The following is a 20,794-nucleotide window of genomic DNA, read 5'->3' on the forward strand; positions in this document are numbered from 1 at the left end:
ACTTCAAACCAATGTAATACTTAGCTGAAAAAAATGTTTACTTTCTTCCCTTATTATTACAATACATATAATAACAATGAAATTCTAGTTAAGGGATTTTAGTATTTGTGGTCCTAGATGATTTTTTTAGATGATTTTTAAAAAAATAATTTCCCCTGGCTGGAGGTCACAACAGAGTAGAGCTAAGGTTGTTAGGTGCTTTAACTATGCTTTCCCATATCTTAACAAGTTTGGATTGTATTTATTTATTTTTAAGATAAACATACAGAGTTAGTTAAATAGTTGTTCTGGGAATAATGCTTGTGATTTGTTTTACCTGCCTGTTAATGGTATGTACTCTCAACCTTACTTGGTCCTGATGAGGAATTTGTGTCCATTGTAATTTATACAAACAAGCCTATTGTACATGACCTGTATAAATTACAGATAGGCATTGCACATCTGGTGGTAGAATTTAGGTCTGAGCACTGAGTTTATTTTGTTGTTTAATAGAGGTGGTGAGCCAAATTCATCCCTGAAGAATTCCACAGATGTTAGTGGAGTAGCACCAACAATGAATGTAGCCATGCATGTCTATTTCTATTTCCTGTTTACCTGATTTTTTCTTCTTGATATGTAAATATAACTGTCTTTGAGTGTTCATTTGGTTACTTTTCTTCCTTTATTCCCCACACTATTTGGAAGGGCCCAAAAGGGGTCACACAAGAATAAGGTGACATATTTATTTCTCCTAGGATTAAGCTGATATTTTTCATACATCTTTCATCTTCTACCAGCCTAATAGAGTGAAGGACTGAGCTTTGTCCTGAATTTGCATGCTCATGTGGGTGTGGCAAATACTAAAAAAAAAAAAAAAAAAAAAAAAAAAACCTATTTGTAAGAATGCCTTGACAGTATCTTTGTAATTTGAAACAACAAATACAGATTGACTTGAAAGGAGTGGTAAACGTTTTCATTGTGGCATTTCATCAAAAGTTACTGAAATAATCAAATGTGAATGAATAAACAAAGCTATAAATGATAACTGACAGATCTACTAAGGGTAATGGCAATGAATATGATGGCAATATCCTAATATTTAGTCTATTTGTATTCCCCTTGATATTTAATTATTTATTTATTCTGGACACTACCATGTTTCTTATTCATTATTTCTTTGTCCAAGTCGGTTACTAGTAGATTATGAAGCAAAGTTTGTTTCTTCATATTGTAAGCCAATTGCAAAGGAGTAGAATAATAGAGACTCTTTCAAGGCTGAGCAGACAAAGCATGAGATTTAGGTTTCTTCTATATTGACTGGTTAATTTCTGACAAACATTTCCAAAAATGATCTAAAGATAGAGAAATATGAAATCTTTTAGAAAACTTGACTACTTCATCCACTGCTTGTATAAACGTCTCTGACCACTAGGTGACAATGGAGGTTAAGTAACTGCAGCAAGAAGGAATTTAAGGTAAAGTAAATAGGAAACATGGAATCAGCAAGATAAAATAATACTGGAGGAAGATATTTTATATGTACTAAAGGGTATTATTGATTTTGCTACAGCTTAATAGCTTTACACCAAAGTATTTCTTTCCCAAATTACAGTTTTCAGAGTAGTAGCCGTGTTAGTCTGTATCCGCAAAAAGAACAGGAGTACTTGTGGCACCTTAGAGACTAACAAATTTATTATAGCATAAGCTTTCGTGGACTACAGCCCATCCGAAGAAGTGGGCTGTAGTCCACGAAAGCTTATGCTATAATAAATTTGTTAGTCTCTAAGGTGCCACAAGTACTCCTGTTCTTTTTGCCAAATTACAGTAGTTATTTAGCAATGGTTAAACTGACTGTCTCACAGCAGGAGTGATCTGGAATAGAATGCTAGAACACAAAGCTGTATTCTAGCTTCACAGACAGCAGGTAGGATTATCAAAAGTACTTAAGTATAGAATTGATTGAAATTTCTCATTCAAAATACTTTTTCAATGGAAAATGGCTTTCCAACTAAATGGAATTTTTTGCAAAACTATTTTTGAAGAATAATTTAGCTGAAAACAAAAATTGTTTCACACGAAAAAAGAATATTTCCAAACCACTTCCACCTGAGAGATTTAGATGCATAAATCCCATGGAAAAACAATGGGACTTATTCTCTCAGGGAATTCAGGAGCTTTTGAAAAATCTCACCTAGTAAATCTATTGGTTTATAGATTCATAAATTCCAAGGTCAGAAGGGAGCACTGTGATTGTCTAGTCTGAACTCTTATATAATCCAGGCCACAGAGCTTCGCAAAAATAATTCTTAGAGCAGAGCTTTTTGAAAAAATTCCAATCTTGATTTTAAAATGGCCAGTGATGGAGAATCCACCACAACTTTGGTAAAGTGTTCCAATGGTTAATTACCCTCACTGTAAATCATTTACACCTTATTTCCAGTCTGAATTTCCCCTGCTTAAATTTCCAGCCTTTGGATCATGTTATACCTTTCTCTGTTAGATTGAAGAGCCCAAATCAAATATTTGTTCCTCAGGTAGGTACTTGCAGACTGTAATCAAATCACCCCTTAACCTTCTCTTTATTAAACTACATAGATTCAGCGCACTGGGTCTCTCACTATTGCTTGCACCCAGCTTACCAAGCAATCCATATCACTCTGTATCAGTGACCTGTCCTCTTCATTATTTACCGCTCTCCCAATTTGTGTCCTCTACAAACTATCATGATGATTGTAGGTTTTTTTTTTTTTTTTTTTTTTTACAAGTCAGATAAAAATGTTACATTGCATAGGACCAAGAACAGATCCCCGAGGGACCTACTAGAAACATACCCGCTCCATTGTGATTCCCTGTTTATAATTACATTTGAGGCTTACCAGTTAGCCAGATTTTAATTAATTTAATGTGTGCCATGGTGATTTTAGATTGTTCTAATTTGCTGATAAAAATGTCTTGTGGTACCAACTCAACACCTTATAAACATGTAATTCTATTACATCAGCACTACTATCTTTATCAACTAAACTGTTAATCTCAAAAAATGAAGGCAGGTAAATTTGACAGGATCTGTTTTCCATAAACTCATGATGATTGGCATTAATTATATTACCCACCTTGAATTCTTTATCAATTGAGTCCCATATCATCCACTGAATTATCTTACCTGGGATCAACATCAGACTAACAGGCCTATAATTACCTGGGCCATCTCATTTGCTCAGCTAAAACAATGATAGGCACATTATAAAAGCCTAAACAGAACAGGAAAGGGGTGTGAACAGACATAAGATGTTTAAAAATTCAAATAGTAGCAGAAAATGTTTTCTAGTAGTCACCCAACTAGAATACACCTCCTTCCCATTGTGTCTGTTTGGTCCACATTTGTGATAGGTAATATTTGTAAAATATTATTCTTATGATTAATTCATCATGAAATAATCTTTTGAAGTATATAATTGGGACCCAATTATTTCAGCATAAACATACATTTCATATAATGCTGTCTAGAATGGGTAGGAATCAGTGTACTTCTGAACGCAGGAGCCTGTGTTATGGTTTGCAGCCAGAAAAAAAGGCTTTTTATGGGGCAATCTAGTTCTAGGTACAGTACTAGGCCAGGTCTACAGTAGGAGCACTTTACCAGTATAGGAATACCAGAATATTATAGTAGCAAAGCACTTGCAACGTGGATGCCCCTGACACCAGCAAAGGCAGGAGCCTTGACCAGGCTCTAAAAAGGAAGCTGGAAGCAATATTTCGTTGGTCTTATATAGTCTGCAAAATGGTTTGAGGAGATGTTTGAGTATAGAAGCCTCATAATCTCATATTATATCCATCGCTGCAGCTACAGTAATCTAAGAAGAAAAGCATTGTCACCACCAAAACATGTTCAGTATAGAAAGTAGAATGTTCTAAGGCTGAAAAATGTTAACAAAAGACTAAGGCCTTGGCTACACTTGCGAGTTATAGCGCTATAAAGCCGCCCACAGCACTGTAACTCACTGACTGGCTACACTCGCAAGGCACGTACAGCACTGTATCTCCCTGGGTACACCGCTGCAGTTACTCCACCTCCCCGAGAAGCATAAGAGATACAGCAGAGTGGCTACGACTCTCCCCTGTGAGTGTGTACCAGGAATCAACCTGCAGCGCTGTACTGATCGCCTTGTCAAGTGGCCAAGCCTCTCCATTGTTGTGACTGGCTGCAGGAATGCGGAAGTGCCGGTTTCAAAGCTCGTGCCACAGAGAAAAAGCAAACAGTTTGCTGTTTGCTTTGAGTGAGTGAAACGAATGAGCAGGGGGCCGGAGTTCGGAACTTGCAAAATAGAGTGCTGACACGCTCCAAAAAGCACACTCTCTCCCCCCACACTCCATCCCATCCCCCCATTTTGAAAAGCACGTTGCAGCCACATGAATGCTGGGATAGCTACCCATAATTCACCGCTCCCAACACAGCTGCAAATGTTGCAAGTGTGGCCACGCCACTGCGCTGGCAGCTGGCAGTGTGGACAGACTGCAGCGCTTTCCCTACTCAGCTGTACGAAGACAGGTTTACCTCATAGCGCTGTACAGCTGCAAGTGTAGCCAAGGCCTAAGGTAGTGTATTGCCTACTCAAGAAACAAAATAATTCTCTTCTATTCAGGTTGTAAACTGAAGTCGACATCTGGACTACTGAAAACAGAAATTTAATTCACATAGAAATGGCATTTGACCCTGAGTCACTTTTCAGGTAGGGAATGACGAGAAGGCTTGTCCTACTCTAGCAATGGAATTTTTGCCACTAGTAAGAGGGCTGCTGCTAAAACTGATTTCTAACTCTACCAGTAGAAAATGTGACTGTTAGAAGATATATATTGTACTCTCAAAGGGAGTCTGGAGGCAACATTTTGTACAAGTCTAATTTAGAAAATAAAAATTCTCAGAGACAATTAGAATAAAGAGAACTAACGTATTTAAGAAAACATGCATATAAAATACACAGGATATGAAATTAGAAGTTAACAGGATTATAAAATACCTGAGATTGAATATCTATCCCTAGTACTAATTTGATCAAGAATTATAACCAAATTACCATTTTTGCTTAGTTTTGATTGATTTTATTTTCAATATAGGATTTCCTTGTGGAATGAAGACTTTATTGGCTTTTATATTCAGTAGTTGTTGTTTTACATTGATTTCACTCACTTTAGCTTGGCATTTAGACTGAGTTCCTAATAATGTGTCTGGCATGTGATATGAGACAAGATCAGAAATGTAAGGCAGATTGGATTTGTGTAAGGTTTTGGGTATGGGGCAAGGGGGGTTAAACTTAATATAGTGGAAAAAGTAGAATTTTGTCCTTCAGATAGCTTTTTATGTTCTAGATTGTTAACCTTTTTATTATAAGCCTCGTTCATATGTGCAGGTGAATTTTTCAATATTTGTGATCAGTGCATTTAAAAAAAATACACAATCTGATGTTGCTCCATCAGAGAGTAATTAACTTTTTCTTTCTCATCCATAGTGCTTTTTAGTTTTTCTTTTCTGTACATTTAGCACCCCCATTGGTCTTGTTGCTGAAGTTTGTCTCTCACACTTTAATAATTTTATTTTGTTGCATTTACCTAATCAAAATAAAGACAACATTATAACCTCTCCGTGTACAAAACACTGATGGGGTGTGAAAATTAGTTTCAGACTAAGGCTATGTTTACACTGGCAATTGAACGACAAAACTTTTGTCTTTCAGAAGTGTTAAACCTCCCCTCCCCCGAAATACAAAAGTTTTGCGACGACAAGCACCAGTGTGACCAATGCATTGTTGGGAGAAGCACTTTCCTGCCGACCACACAAACCCCACTTGTTGGGGGTGGATGTTTCTTGTCAGCAGACGAGCCCACAAACAGCGGCTACACTGCACGACTTTTACTGGCACGACTGTAGTGACACAGCTATGCCGCTAAAAGCTGCGTAGTGCAGACAAGCCCTAAGAGATACATTCTGAGTCTCTTATGCAAGTACTCCACTGATGTCAGTGGGATCACTTATGAAAAAGGGGAGTAAGATGTGGTCACTAGTCTGTAGAATTTTTTTTTTTTAAAGAGCAGCATGGGTGTATGTGGAAAATACCCTCCCCTTATATACAAAGAGAATGACAGTATGAACATGCTTAGAAGGTCCTGCTAAAATCATCTTGATTGCAGGCATTTAATTAGCAGAAAACAGTTCCAAGAACAGGAATATTAAAAAAAAAATCTAGATTAATGCTTAGGCCCATGTCTGTAGAGCTGACTACATGGAGGTCAGTAAGTTATGGGCTGTATGCTTCAAAGCGTGAATATGAATTACATAGTTTCCATTTTGTCCATATTATATAATAGAAGCAAAACCTGGCAAGCATTATGTTTTAGGGCATTTAGGGCAAAAATTTTAATCTTATTACTCTCACCTGCTCAATGTAATGCTCTTGTCAAGTCTTATCTTTAAGCTCTGTAAATTAATGTGTTATAAAATTCTAGCATTTTCCTCAGAGAATTGTCTAAAGCTTGTTGCATTTTAATACACTAATAATTTTACTAAATGCTTGTGAAGTTTAAACGTGCTAATAGTCAAACAAAATATTCAGCCATGAATTTAAGTATCTGTAGAATAAACTGCAAAAATTAGCATCACACAAGCAAATTATTTCTTGGGTTTTTTTTCCCCAAGCACAAACAGCTATAAAAACAATTTATTATGAATCTGGCTAATACAATTTAAATTTCAGAATGTTCAGGTATCAGGATAGTTCAGGTATCATAGATACGATGAAAATGGATGCATAGTATTTTTGTTTACCACTACATTTAAATACTTTGCTTGTTAAGGTTCATTTATGGAAGGCAATATTTCTCAAATTCTGCAGCTACAGTCTCTTCCAAGGTAGACAGACTCTGCTCAGGGGAAATGAAAAGATATTTTTTCTTGATTGCTTGATCATTTTATTTGGGTCTAGGCCAAAGTAGACCTGTTCAGTAAGGTACTGAATATAGTCTGAACCTGAAGTACAAGTGATCTCGGAAGAAGGAAAAAATGAGGGACTACCAGTCCACATTTCCAAATACAGATTAATTCTTTTAGGAGAAAGGGGCAAGTGATGATTCCCTTAACACACCTTCTTAAAAGGTATGTACCAGTGTTACCTGAGGTGCTCTCAACCCAAAGCTCGGGGTAACTACTCTTTGTGAGGCGGTGTCAGGAACAAATCAAAGGGGGACACAGCACATCTATCTGATTAAAGATTGGCACAAACCCAATCCAAACATACTATTTTATTAGATCTCAAGCACACACAAATATGCAAAAGGGTTAGAATGCCTCCAAACAATAGTTACCCACGGTCTGGAGAGGTATAGGGTGACCAGATAGAAAGTGTGAAAAATCAGGATGGGGATGGGGGGGTAATAGGTGCCTATATAAGAAAAATTCCCAGATATCGGGACTGTCCCTATAAAATTGGGGCATCTGGTCACCTATGAGTAGTCAAACAACAAGGTTCAAGTGGCCAGCTGTCCGCGTGTCTCTGGGGATTTCAAGAGATGTCCAGAAGGTCAAATCCAAATTACTCAGACCTCTTTCCCTTTTTATGCAAAATGTCACATAGCTTATCAATCACCAATAACTGCTGAAGCAGTTTGTTAAGCAGGAAGTTTCAAGCCTCTAGTTTTACACATATGTGTTTTTGCAGAGTCTGTAGTCTCCTGCCCCCTATCCCCCAGAAGTCAAATATAGATAGACTTCCTGTCTTTCCAAACTGCATACTTTAGCAGTTTGAAAGAAGCAAGACAGGATGGTGCAGGATCATGTTCAATTCTTGTGGTCACTCCCCCTCCTCTCCTGGCCGGCCTAGTTATGCTAAGGCTGCTACAAAGGCCTTGCAGGTGCTTTTGGCAATAGGCATAACAATCAACATTCCAGTACTGGCAGTGGACTAGGCATTCTGCTGCACTGCCAATGTCTCCCCTAACACCGGGGGAGGCCTAAATATTTTAACTGAGCCTTATAGAAAAATACTGTAACAGTATTTAAGAATTCCTGGTACAGGGGAAAGTTCTTGATTTAATTTATTTTTGCTCTGGTTGATCTTCTAATAGCCAAACATTTGATTTTGTAAAAAGAATGATACTATTTGGCACTTATGTAGCACTTTCATTGCCTGTTATTCCTATGTATTTCCTAGGTAACTCTTATTGTACCTGTTTTATACATAGGTAAAACGTGGCATAAAGGTTAAGTAGGGTTACCATACGTACGGTTTTTCCCGGACATGTCCGACTTTTCGGCAATCAAACCCCAGTCCGGGGGGAATTGCCAAAAAGCCGAACATGTCCGGGAAAATGCCGGCCGGGCACTTCCCCTCCCGCAGCGGCTCTGCTCCTCCCCTGACTCTTCGGCTCTGTTTAAGAGCCGAGCTGCCCGAGCGCTATGGGCTTCAGGCAGCCCCCTTGCCTCCGGACCCCAGCCGCCGGCCGGGCACTTCCCCTCCCGGGCTCCAGCGGTGCAGGGTCCGGAGGCATGGGGGCTGCTCAAAGCCGGTAGCGCTCAGGCAGCTCGGCTCTTAAACAGAGCCGAAGAGTCAGGGGAGGAGCAGAGCCTCCGGCCGCGGCGGCTCTGCTCCTCCCCGACTCTTCGGCTCTGTTTAAGAGCCGAGCGCTACGGGCTTTGGGCAGCCCCCATACCTCTGGACCCTGCGCCTCCGGAGCCCGGGAGGGGAAGTGCCCGGGGGCACAGGGTCCGGAGGCATGGGGGCTGCCCGAAGCCCAAGCGCTACCGGCTTCACGGTTTGCTGGGCAGCCTCCAGACCCTGCGCCCCCGGCTGGGCGCTTCCCCTCCCGGGCTCCAGCTGCACTGGGGAAGCGCTGGCCAGGGGCGCAGGGTCTGGGGGCTGCCCGGCAAACTGTGAAGCCGGTAGTGCTCGGGCAGCCCTTTTCGCGTGGCTGGGAGTGGAGGGAGGAGGGGGCTGAGTTAGGGTGGGGTTGGGGTGGGGAAGGGGCGGAGTTGGGGCGGGGCTGGGGGTGGGAAATGGGCAGGGCCAGGGCCCCGTGGAGGGTCCTCTTTTTTAATTTGTTAAATATGGTAACCCTAGGTTAAGTAGCTTACGAAGGTCACACTAATTCAGTGGCAGAAATGGAAAAATAACCCAGGTCTCCTGACTCCTCAGTTCTTTACTCAAATCACTAGAGCACATTTTTTCTTTATATTTTATTGGGAAAGCAAAGTAGCACATGAGCATGGTTATTTCTAGTTAGAACTCTTTTGTAGTATTAAAAGTCACCCCATCTCACAATTAAAAGCAAAGAATTAGATAAAGAATGAAACCACAAAGCCTTGCTCATCAGAGCACAGACTATAAGAGCCTGGTTGATGTTGAGCTAGTATTTAGTTTATGTTAGCAATCACTGCATGCTGAGAAATAAGGGCAGGACAGGCATTCTTTTCTGTTCCTAGCTCTATAGATTATTAATTTGTGGAGAGATATCCTTTGTTTTCTCCCACTAGTAAATCTACAAGTGCTTTTAGAAACATTTTCCCCATAATTATTTTGAGATAAGCTATGATAGAAGAAGGAGGAGGGTTCTTGTTTTATTGCCTATCATCTGGTTGCCAATTTGAAAGCTGATAACCATTAGCCACTCAGGGGCCACCACAGATGTTCTGAGGTGAAATCAGATGCACAGTTCAAGCATTAGGCTTTACAAATGCCACATTCTGGTAAGCCTAGTAAACTTTCTTAAACAGGTAAAACCTAACATAAAAGTCCAGAAAAACCTAATAAAGAAAGATAAGGACAATGGATAGTAATGTGCAAGTGTTTTTAAGACTGAGTTGTAAGTATGTGAAAAAAACAAAAACAATTTAAGACTAAACCTGTTTGCATTGAAATAAATGCAGTAGCAAGTCCTCTGCTGGAATATTAAGATAAATTAACTAGATTGAGATCTCAGGTTTCCTTTAATGGTCTGTCAAGCTTAAAATGAAGTTCTACTCTGGAAAAATGACTACAAAGTAGTACTATTTTACTCAACACATGTATATCTTGTTTGTACTCAGGGTAATATCTATGAGAATAACAAATGTTTTCCTTCTGTTAGAAATACAGAGGTAGTATTGCTACAGGAGAGAGAGCATTACATATAATTAAATGAACTAAGTTCTAATTGTAGGCCCAATTCTGCTATTAGCTGCAACTTTGCAACCCAGAGAAGACAATGGAGGTTTCACAGGTATGTCTGAGGTCAGATTTTAAAAAGATTATGCTTTATTATTGTTGAACCAGAAAGAATACAACTGTGGAGGTGTTTTGTTTTTTTTTTTTTTTGGGGGGGGGGGGGTCAGCTAAGTATGGTTTTATCTGAATTCAGAGTGACTATAAACAGAATTTCCTCAAGGTAACTTCCACAAAGGTAGTTTTCAGAGAGGTGCTGCACTTCAATTTATGTTCTCACATTTTTTTAATTATTTTTCTTAAATTACTTCATTGTGTGTCTTAAGCCTCCACCAAACCCTCATGTATGTTTTGTGGATTTAACATCAGCTGCAGGGAATAAATCCACCAGGTCCTTAAAATCCTCTTACCTACCAGTCAATCCAAATGGGAGCTGTGGTGATAGCAGCTGTCAATCACAATCTTTTGGGATCTCTTTGAACGGAATGCTTGGAGAGTCAGTTCAAAAATTTGCTATGAAATAGTTTTCCATTGGAAAATGATGCTTCAGTGGAATAGAAACATTTTGTGGGAATATGTTGACTCTGTCAAAACTTTTGATGGAAATCAGGCAGGCTGTCTGGCAGCCTGGCTGGTGGGCAAGCAGGTTACCTAGCTTCCTGGCTTCCCCACTGGTTTCCCCCCTGGCTGCCAAGATCTTTGGCTAGCCATCAGGCTCCTTGGCTGCCTGGCCAGCTGGCATTTGGACACCAAAACAGAGTGTTTTCTTTCATCAGAAATTTGCAGTGTTAACATTTTGTTCTGATGTGAAATGAAACAAAAGAAATATTAGTTAAGCAGTGGAATAAGCTTCTAAGGGGAGTTGTGAAATTCCTGTTAGAAGTTTTTAAATACCTGTCTGGTATACTTGGTCCTGTCTCAGTGCAGAGGGCTGAACTAGATGACCTCTTGAGGTTCCTTCTAGCCCAATATTTCTATCATAGAATATCATGGTTAGAAGGGACCTCAGGATGTCATCTAATCCAACCCGCTGCTCAAAGCAGGACCAATTCCCAACTAAATCATCCCAGCCAGGGCTTTGTCAAGCCGGGCCTTAAAAACCTCTAAGGAAGGAAATTACACCACCTCCCTAGGTAACGCATTCTAGTGCTTCACCACCCTCCTAGTGAAAAAGTTTTCCCTAATATCCCACCTAAACCTCCCCCACTGCAACTTGAGACCATTACTCCTTGTTCTGTCAAAAATAGGTATATCTCCATATGAAGATAGTTCATATCCAATAGAACTGGAAAGGACCTTGAAAGGTCATCAAGTCCAGCCCCCTGCCTTCACTAGCAGGACTAAGTACTGATTTTCGCCCCAGATCCCTAAGTGGCCCCCTCAAGGAGGGAACTCCCAACCCTGGCTTTAGCAGGGCAATGCTCAAACCACTGAGCTATCCCCTTTATGATTCTATAAAATGTCAACAACCCAGAATTTCCCACAAAATGGAAATTTTTTTCTGGCTAGCTCTGAATGAGTGTAGTCATTTTAAAATGACAAGGCCATCCACCAGGCCAGGTCCTGTAGTTGACTTTGCAGCACCTCATGAACAACTGTTCTGCAGGCCACTAACAGAAATAAGTGTGTCAGGACAGATGTCTGATCTCTGTCAGTTTCTCTGAGGAGATCAATAGACTAACACTGTGTCTGTATCATATTCTGATCTGAAGTTTGACTGCTTAGGAATTAACAAATGGGGGATAGTAGATGCTACTGGTATCAATTAACTAGCAGCTTCTAAATTGTCTTCCCCAGTAAGGGGAGATTAGAGAATGAGTGATAATGAATATCATGCAATAGTTTCTTGAGGAATGACTGCATAGTCCAGAGCAGAAGGACATGGCCCCATGTCTTAGGGTTCCATACTGAACATAAAGCAAGAGAGTTGCAGTGAAAGTAGGCTTTTCAACCCACATACTGTATAATTTAAACTACTAGCCCAGTCTCAGTCTAGTGGAAGTATCTGGTGAGTATAGAAGAGTAAGAGTTGTCTTACCAGGAGAAAAGAGCTCTTCATATCCTAGATTCTAAGACCAGGCTGGATCATCACAATGGTGCTTTCTGATCTCCTGTGCAATACAGGCCCCAAAGTAATTCCTACAGCATTTCTTAAAAAAAAAAAAATCTAATCTTGATTTAAAAAATTGCCAGTGATAGAGAATCCAGCATAACCCTTGCCAAATTGTTCTAATGGTTAACTGCTGTCAATGTGTCCCTGTTGCAGCACAATATATAATCCAAAAGTTATTGCTGAATTAATAAGTAAAAATCATCTCTTGTGTTTAATGGTGAGCTGTCTATAAAAGTGACAGCTTATGAAATACAGTTAACAGAAGAATTGAGGAAGGGAAATGCTTTTTTAAAAAATGTGAAGATTAATGAAAATCACTTTAAAAGCAGAAAGGAATCTGTAAAACTAATGCCCATACACAGTTCAGACTGTCTTTAAAACATTTTTATGCTACAAAAATCTACAAATAAAAATGTATTTGGGGAGAGTATACAACTCCTGAAAGAACCAGTGTGTATCTTCTCAAACCATCTGAGGTTGGAATGATTGACATCACTCCTAAAATGAGTATTCTCAGGGAGTGGCTTTATTATCCTCTCATTTACACAGGTGGTGTTCTGGTGTCAATCCATTGTGGCACGGCTGACTTACACCTGTTTAAGTAAGAGGAGAATCAGGCTCAGTATATTGTCAATTAGACTCTAGGGTTGCCAAGCAGTGTGTGGGTGGTTTGAACAAAAATCTCATTACTAGCTACATTTTGTGTATGAAATGCATCTCCCACACACTGCTTTGAAAATGTAACCTTATGAATTCTTATTGTGTATCCATGGTAAAATAATTTCATTTTAAGTTCCCAGTCTGTGACCAGCTGTCTGCTAGCAGATCTATGTGACAGATTTTTTTCCTTAGCCTCTCAGAAACAACACTTTTTTTTACATATAGATTATAAGACTTGATTTCAGATTAAATGGCACAGCCTGGGGGATCAGCATGTTAATATTGCATGATTCAATATGAGGATCTGAGTTTTGACCTCATGACAGGAACTACACATTTGGAAAAAACAAGGTTGCTTTCCGGCAATGTACAGCCACAGTCACCAGAATTGTGAACAAGCATCTCAAAGCTTGGGGGCTCAGGTTAAGTAGTTTACCATCATTTGCCCAGTAGCATCCCTCTCAATTGAAAGTTTGAATGTACTTCTTAGTCTTAAAGATCAAGCCTAAAAAAATCCATTGAAGGTCATGCTGTTAGGCAGGATAAAAATTCAGACTTTCCTCAATAAGTGAAAGGGAAGTCTTAAGTTTTTGATCAGTAACTTTTTACAGTAAGTTGCAGTAATATTCTTCCTGACGTAACACTGTCATAGGTGTAATAACATGTTAATTAGTAAGGGAAAAGGTAGCATAGACGGAGTATAATGGTGCATAGTGTTTTTCATTCATAGACCTTAAAGCACTTCACAGAAGAAGGGAAATATCATCACTCCCGTTTCACAGATGGGGAAACTGAGACGCTTAGTATTGACACACAAATTCCACCATCTTTAAGAGGCATTTTTGATTTATTTTGGTTTAAGAAAATGAATCAACACTTTAAATTTGGACTTGCAGCATAATATAGGTAACACATTCTTCAATGTCACTGGCTTCTAAACCTTCTATTTTCTTAAGTGTCTGCAGCTGTTGCTGTCTGTGCTGATTTAGCTGCAGTTTCCATAAAAACTCTGTATTTGAAAAGCCACATTTGTGGATTCCTTTTGGATTTTGGGAACTCTTTCTTGTGGCCCTGCCTTCCGCCCACTTTTATGAAAAGGCATGAAGAAATCCCCATGTAGTTTACAACAAAGCTAATTATGCATAAGAAGCCAGATGCCTTTGACCTTGTTTCCTTTCGTTTATGGGTAATCCTATTTATTTTTTATGATTAATCACATTTTATATACAAAGCTGTGATTTATTTTTTCTTGATATATGAATTCCTATATAATACGGTCTATAACTTGAACTTAGATGTCTCAGGTTTCAGAGTAGCAGCCGTGTTAGTCTGTATCCGCAAAAAGAAGAACAGGAGTACTTGTGGCACCTTAGAGACTAACAAATTTATTAGAGCATAAGCTTTCGTGGGCTACAGCCCACTTCTTCGGATGCATATAGAATGGAACATATATTGAGGAGATATATATACACACATACAGAGAGCATAAACAGGTGGGAGTTGTCTTACCAACTCTGAGAGGCCAATTAATTAAGAGAAAAAAAACTTTTGAAGTGATAATCAAGCTAGCCCAGTACAGACAGTTTGATAAGAAGTGTGAGAATACTTACAAGGGGAGATAGATTCAATGTTTGTAATGGCTCAGCCATTCCCAGTCCTTATTCAAACCGGAGTTGATTGTGTCTAGTTTGCATATCAATTCTAGCTCAGCAGTCTCTCGTTGGAGTCTGTTTTTGAAGTTTTTCTGTTTACCTAGACAGATAGATTAGATAAACAGAGCTTTATTTTGCTTCTCTTTTATTTTATTAGTCTCCACTGCTGCTGTCAGAGGCTGCTGTTTGGATGTTAGAATTAATAAGGAATCTGGACTGAGCAGCACTGCCACATGCTTATGAAACAGTCAGAACTATAATGTCAATCCCATGTTTCTAGCTTCAACACCCACACTAGATATTCAGTTATGTGATAATGGTAACAGCTTTGCCAAGAAGCCATCATCATGGTTCATACCAGAACCTTGAACCTCTTCACCTGCATAAAGAATGAAGGAAAACTCTCTAATGAATATTGACTTTGACTACTGCACAAACTTACCACATACTCTTCAAGCATACCTCTTCATTTAATCTTCTCTTTCCCCGCCCCCTCTGAGCTAAAATCCTTTGTGATGGATCCATCCTAATGGGAGCTGAAGCTGGGACCTGCCCGCCCACTTGTAAAAGCATCATTGACTTCACCACTTGAATGGAAGAAGAATAGTTTGTATTTGTCAGTTGTAGTTCAAGTATCATTTTGTTTTAGAATTCCTAGCATGGGATCCAGTTACGTTTTTGTTAGGGATCTATTGCTGACCATACAAAGATTTAAATGACTAATCTTATTCACAAATTATCGTTCACTTCCTCTTGGTGCAATGGTATATATCTCCAATGGATCATGGTTAAGGCTATGTTTATGTCATGGAGGTCGTGGAAGTCACCGAATCCGTGATTTCCAGAGACCTTGGTGACATTTTCTGCTTCAGTCCCTGGAACTGTGGGACTGGAGCTGGCAGCCAGCGGGGCCCCGGCAGGATTCCAGCAACAGGCATCAGCATCCTCCGAGGGCTTGTCTACACTGGCAAGTTTTGTTGCCAAAAACTGCCTTTTGGCAACAAAACAGCAAGAGCGTACCCACTACAATGGGACTTTTGTTGCGAGAAACGCCCAGTTTTGGCGAAAAAAACTTCCACCTCTACAAATGACTTTTGTCTTTTCCCCTCCCTTTATTGTTGACAAAGAGCCAGTGTAGACACTGCTCATTGTTTTGTCAACAGAACTGGCTTCCTCCAGTATCCCACAATGCCTTCCATGATTACTCTGCTCAGTGTTTTGATCTCTGCTGCCCTGCAGGAATGCGCCCCTCCCCTTTCAAAGCTCCGGGAAGTATTTGTGTGCAAAGAGCAAATCATTGGAATGCTCCTGTTCTGCGCTGCACTAGGAACACAGCGGCAGGCAGACGGAGACAGACTGCTGTGCTGCTTTGCCATTCCTCAGCATGGAGAGCTCACAGAGCTACTCATGATGCTGCTCTCAGCAGCTGAGGGGGCTGTGGGAGAACTCGCCCAACGATCAGCTCTTTCTTCCCACAACACTTCACTGTGGGATACATACCCACGGTACATTGCTCATCCTGTCGATGATGGTGCCCCCAGTGTGGACATGATCTGTCGACAGAGGGAGCAAGTGTGAACACCCTTTGGCGATTTTTGTTTTGTCGACTTTTGGGTATCCACATAAGTTTTGTCAACAAAACTTGGTATTGTAGACAAGCCCAGAGTCTCGCTGCAGGTTTCCAGCAACAGGTGACAGCTTCCTCAGGGGGCCCTCCTCAGGGTTCCAGCAACCGGGGACAGCCTTGTGAGGGGGTGGGGGGAGAGAACCCTGAAGCTCCCAGCCACCATGGTGGCAGGGGAAACCATGGAAAGAATGGGTCTGCAGATGCAAATCCAACACATTGTTTTACTATGCAGAGTAGAGCTCCCCTGCTCCAGCCAGGGCTCCCAGGTTTTCTAAGCTCCCTGCCCCCCAGTGGGGGACTTCCCTGACTCCGGGCAACTCCCCAGGGTCAGCAGCATTTCTTTTTCACTTTGGGGGGAAAAAATCAAACGTTTAGGTTTTTTCAGAATGAACACATTTCAGAATTTCTTTCTGCAGGAAACGTTGACATTTCCTATTTTAGTTCCAATTTGGAATGAAAACATTTTTTAAATATCAGAAATTCTTGCAGAATGGAAATTCTCAGATTTGACTAGCACTAGTTACAACCCAAGTAAATGTAAAAATGACCCTATCTGTCATTTCCCTCAGGGTGTTGTGGTATCTAATTAATGCATGCACGTTAACAAACACAAGGTAATGCACAAGAGGAGAAATAATTTCAACTACTCATATGCATTGCTTGATTCTAAATCAAGTCTAGTCACTCAGGAAATAGCCCTGTGGAGTCACTGTGGAAGCTTAATGAAAAAATCTTCTCAATATGTGGTAGTGGAAAAAAAAAATCAAGATACATAAAGAATGAAATAGGAAACACGGAGACTGTTATAATTAATGTCACTATACAAATAGATGGTATGGACTCATTTGGACCTTCCCCTTTTCAAAAAAGATATAGCAGAGTGGGTCCAAAGCAAGGCAGCAAGAGTGATTGTGGCACAAAAGGCTTCCATATGAGAAGATACTGAAAAGATTTGGGCTGTTTAGTTTTGTCTGTCCCCTACTGTGTGGAAAATAGAACTCCCTATGGTCTCCAGCCCAGGAAATTATAAGGCATTGCTTTCTTTGAAGCCATCTGTACAAAGTGGAAATTTTAATCAATTCAATGCAACAGTTTTATGAGAGAACTGTTTTTTAAAAGATCCATCACAAAGGAGAGAAATGCAAAATTGCAGAAATGACAGCTTATGAAATATATTGTGGCAGCTCTAACTGATGCCACTTGTTTTTCATATTTCTGTCCTGCATTCTTTATTTCAGGAGCACGGGGGGGAGGGATAGCTCAGTGGTTTGAGCATTGGCCTGCTGAACCCAGGGTTGTGAGTTCAATCCTTGAGGGGGCCGCTTAGGGATCTGGGGCAAAATCAGTACTTGGTCCTGCTAGTGAAGGCAGGGGGCTGGACTCAATGACCTTCAAGGTCCCTTCCAGTTCTAGGAGATGGGATATCTCCATTAATTAATTAGAAACTCATAGCTTTAAGTGTTGAGTCTGAACTTGTGATCAAAGAACAATGCATAAGCATGGTTTTATACCCAGCTCTTCCCCATTATCTTTTTTGTTTGCTTACATTTCCCCCCTTTTGCTCCTTCTCTGTTATGCTGGGGTACAATTTCCAAAAGCATCTAAATCCCATTTTCAAAAGTGACTTAGGAACCTAAATCCCATTGACTTTCAGTGAGACTTAGGGCAGGTCTACACTTAAAAAGCTGCAGCTGCACCACTGTAGCACTTTAATGAAGATGCTACTACGCCAATGGGAGAGCTTCTCCTGTCGATGTAGTCAATCCACCTCTGCAAGAGACGGTAGCTATGATGATAGGAGAAACTCTCCCATTGACATAGCACTGTCTACACCAGGAGTCAGGTCAGTATAACTGCATCACTCAGTGGTGTGGATTTTTTCACATCCCTGAGTAACTTAGTTATATTGATGTAAGTTAGTAGTATAGAATTGGCCTTAGGCTCCTAAGTGCTGTCAGTTTTGAAAATGGAGGTAAGCACTTCTGAAAAAATCTACCCTTTGTCTCTACCTTTATTTATGTATCACAGATAGCACAAAATCTTTTTGGGTTAATGACACCACCTCGCTATTATAATTTACTCTATTTTCTTCAGCAAGATTCAACATTTGAGACCAGAATTCTATGCTCTTTACTAGTTTGTGGTTTGCAACAGAGAATGATATTGACCATGTAATAAGACACAAATGAATCTTTAGTTCAGAGTTCAAAACTGCTGTGACATTTGAACAATACAGAGTAAGTTGAGTCCATCCAAAGTTTTTGGGGGCCCTCTATGAAGAATACCCAGTTTCTTAAGAAGGGCCCAGGCAGACTTACATCCCAGATAGCCAAAACTGCCCCTAAGAAAGGTCATAATGGAGAAGGTCTGTTGAAATCTCATTTAACATCTTAAAAACAAAACATAGACTTTATAATTTGCAGGATTGGGAATTTCTCCTTTAATGAGGGAAGATCCCTCTGCCATCATTTAAATTTTGCAAACAACTTTTGAGTAAGCAATGTCTTATAGGGTTCGAGCCAATGCTCATTTCAATTCATTTCAATGGGCACTGAATCAGGCCTTTGCTGAATTTCATAAGCTGTACACAGCTTACAATTTAAACACCAGCTTGTATCTAAGAAACATTTTTTCTCTCTCAACTAATACATTCTTATATGGACAGGAGTATATTTTTTCAGTAAGTGTTTTTGACTACAATGTGAAAGGACCAATTCCACATTTACACGGAGAACTTTACACTGGTGTAACTCCATGTATTTTGATGGAGTACTCCTATTTGCACTGGTGTAAGTGAGGAGAGAAAGAGACCTGTTATGCATACTGAAGCTAACTTGTATATGAAAATATTACATTGGAAAGGTCAAACATCTGTCAATATATAATTATAGTGTGGTATGTTCTGAAGTCTAATTTGTTTCTGCATCAGTTGCTTCATTTACAAGTAAATCTAGTAAATGGTCTGTGAATCTATAATCCACATATATCCCCTTTATGTTATGTTACTCTGGTTCTTGACTGAAAGCACTCCAGAGAATGTCTGTGAATTATAGATAATAATGAAGGAGTTGTTGGCTCTAATAAACATTAAATTCAGTCAAAACAAATATATTAAATGATTAAAAGCCACTGAAAATCATGTCCTCTTGATCTTGAAACAAATGGAATCAACATGGTTAAAAGTATGTAGATTTATTTTGTAGGCAAAGAGTACACTTTTAATAGAACTATTTATATTTACATATCACTGAACTCTGACATATTTTAAACTGAAATTCCCTGAATAATATTGGACCAAGTCCTAGGCCGTGGCATGTTTGCAGCATGGAACCTACCAATACTATGTGAACTGGCCAGAAACTGCAGAGGGCAAATTTGAAGCCTAAAGGCAAAGGTGTAACCACCTATATGACCTAAGGAGACCTCAAGTGAATATACATGAATTCTGCAGACACGCTGAGAGAGGAATCAACACGATAGTAAAAAGATGCAGGTTGGGGGGGGGGGGGGGGACATTCCCTTCATAACTACACCAGTGGTTGCAACTGTGCCTGAAGAGGAACATTTACGTGTGTATATACACACCACAGCTATGTAAGCCTCATTTACAAATTATAAATGCTGGAGTGCTGAGGGGGCCTGAACGTGCACAATGTTTCCCTGACTCCATGCATGATGTTATGACGATGGACTCATGGATCTCACCTCCCCATGAAAGACATTTATAATTAGGGCCCTAATTAATTCATGTTCCATTTTGGTAAATTTCACAGTCATTTGATTTTAAAAAAATCTTCATTTTCACAGTTTCAGATATTTAAACCTTAAATTGTAGGTTGTTGTAACAGTATGGGTCCTGACCCAAAAGAGGGTAGGGGTGGGGGTTGCAAGGCTATTGTAAGGAGGGGTTGCAAGGCTATTGCCATCCTTACTTCTGTGCTGCCTTCAGAGCTGGGTGGTTGGAAAGCAGCAACTGTTGGCCAGACGCCCAGCTCTGAAGGCAGCACCACCGCCAGCAGCAGTGGAGAAGGGAGGGTGGCAATGTCATACCATGCCACCCTTACTTCTGGGTTGCTGCTGGAGGCGGCGCTACCTTCAAAGCTGGGCACCCAGCCACCAGTTGCTGCTTTCTGGCTGCCCAGCTCTGAAGGCAATGCAGAAGAAAGGGTGGCAATACTGAAAACCCCCTACAATAGACAGATTTTGTGGGGGAGACCAGATTTCACAGTCTGTGAATCATTTTTCATGGCCATGTGTGACCTTTAAGGTGCCACCTGATGAACTGGGATGCCACTGAGCCCACCTGTTCCTCGAGCCTGGGACTCTTTTACCCTGTCTTGCTGAGCCAGGCTCTTCAGCTTCCTCTAGCACACACAGGCAGGGCCACACCCAGCTGCAGAAAGACACAGACACTGAGATCAGCTCTGGGAAGACTCAGTTTAAGGGACTTGCCCCAGCACTTCGCTGTCCACCTACCTTTGAGTGCAGACCCAAAGGTATATTGTCTTGTGCTGTATAGAAAAATCTGCACAGCGCAAGCTCATAAAAATTCACCCTCTCCCTCAATGAGAAGAGA

Source organism: Chrysemys picta, chromosome 2 (assembly GCF_011386835.1).
Source record: "Chrysemys picta bellii isolate R12L10 chromosome 2, ASM1138683v2, whole genome shotgun sequence".
Lineage (NCBI taxonomy): Eukaryota > Metazoa > Chordata > Testudines > Emydidae > Chrysemys > Chrysemys picta.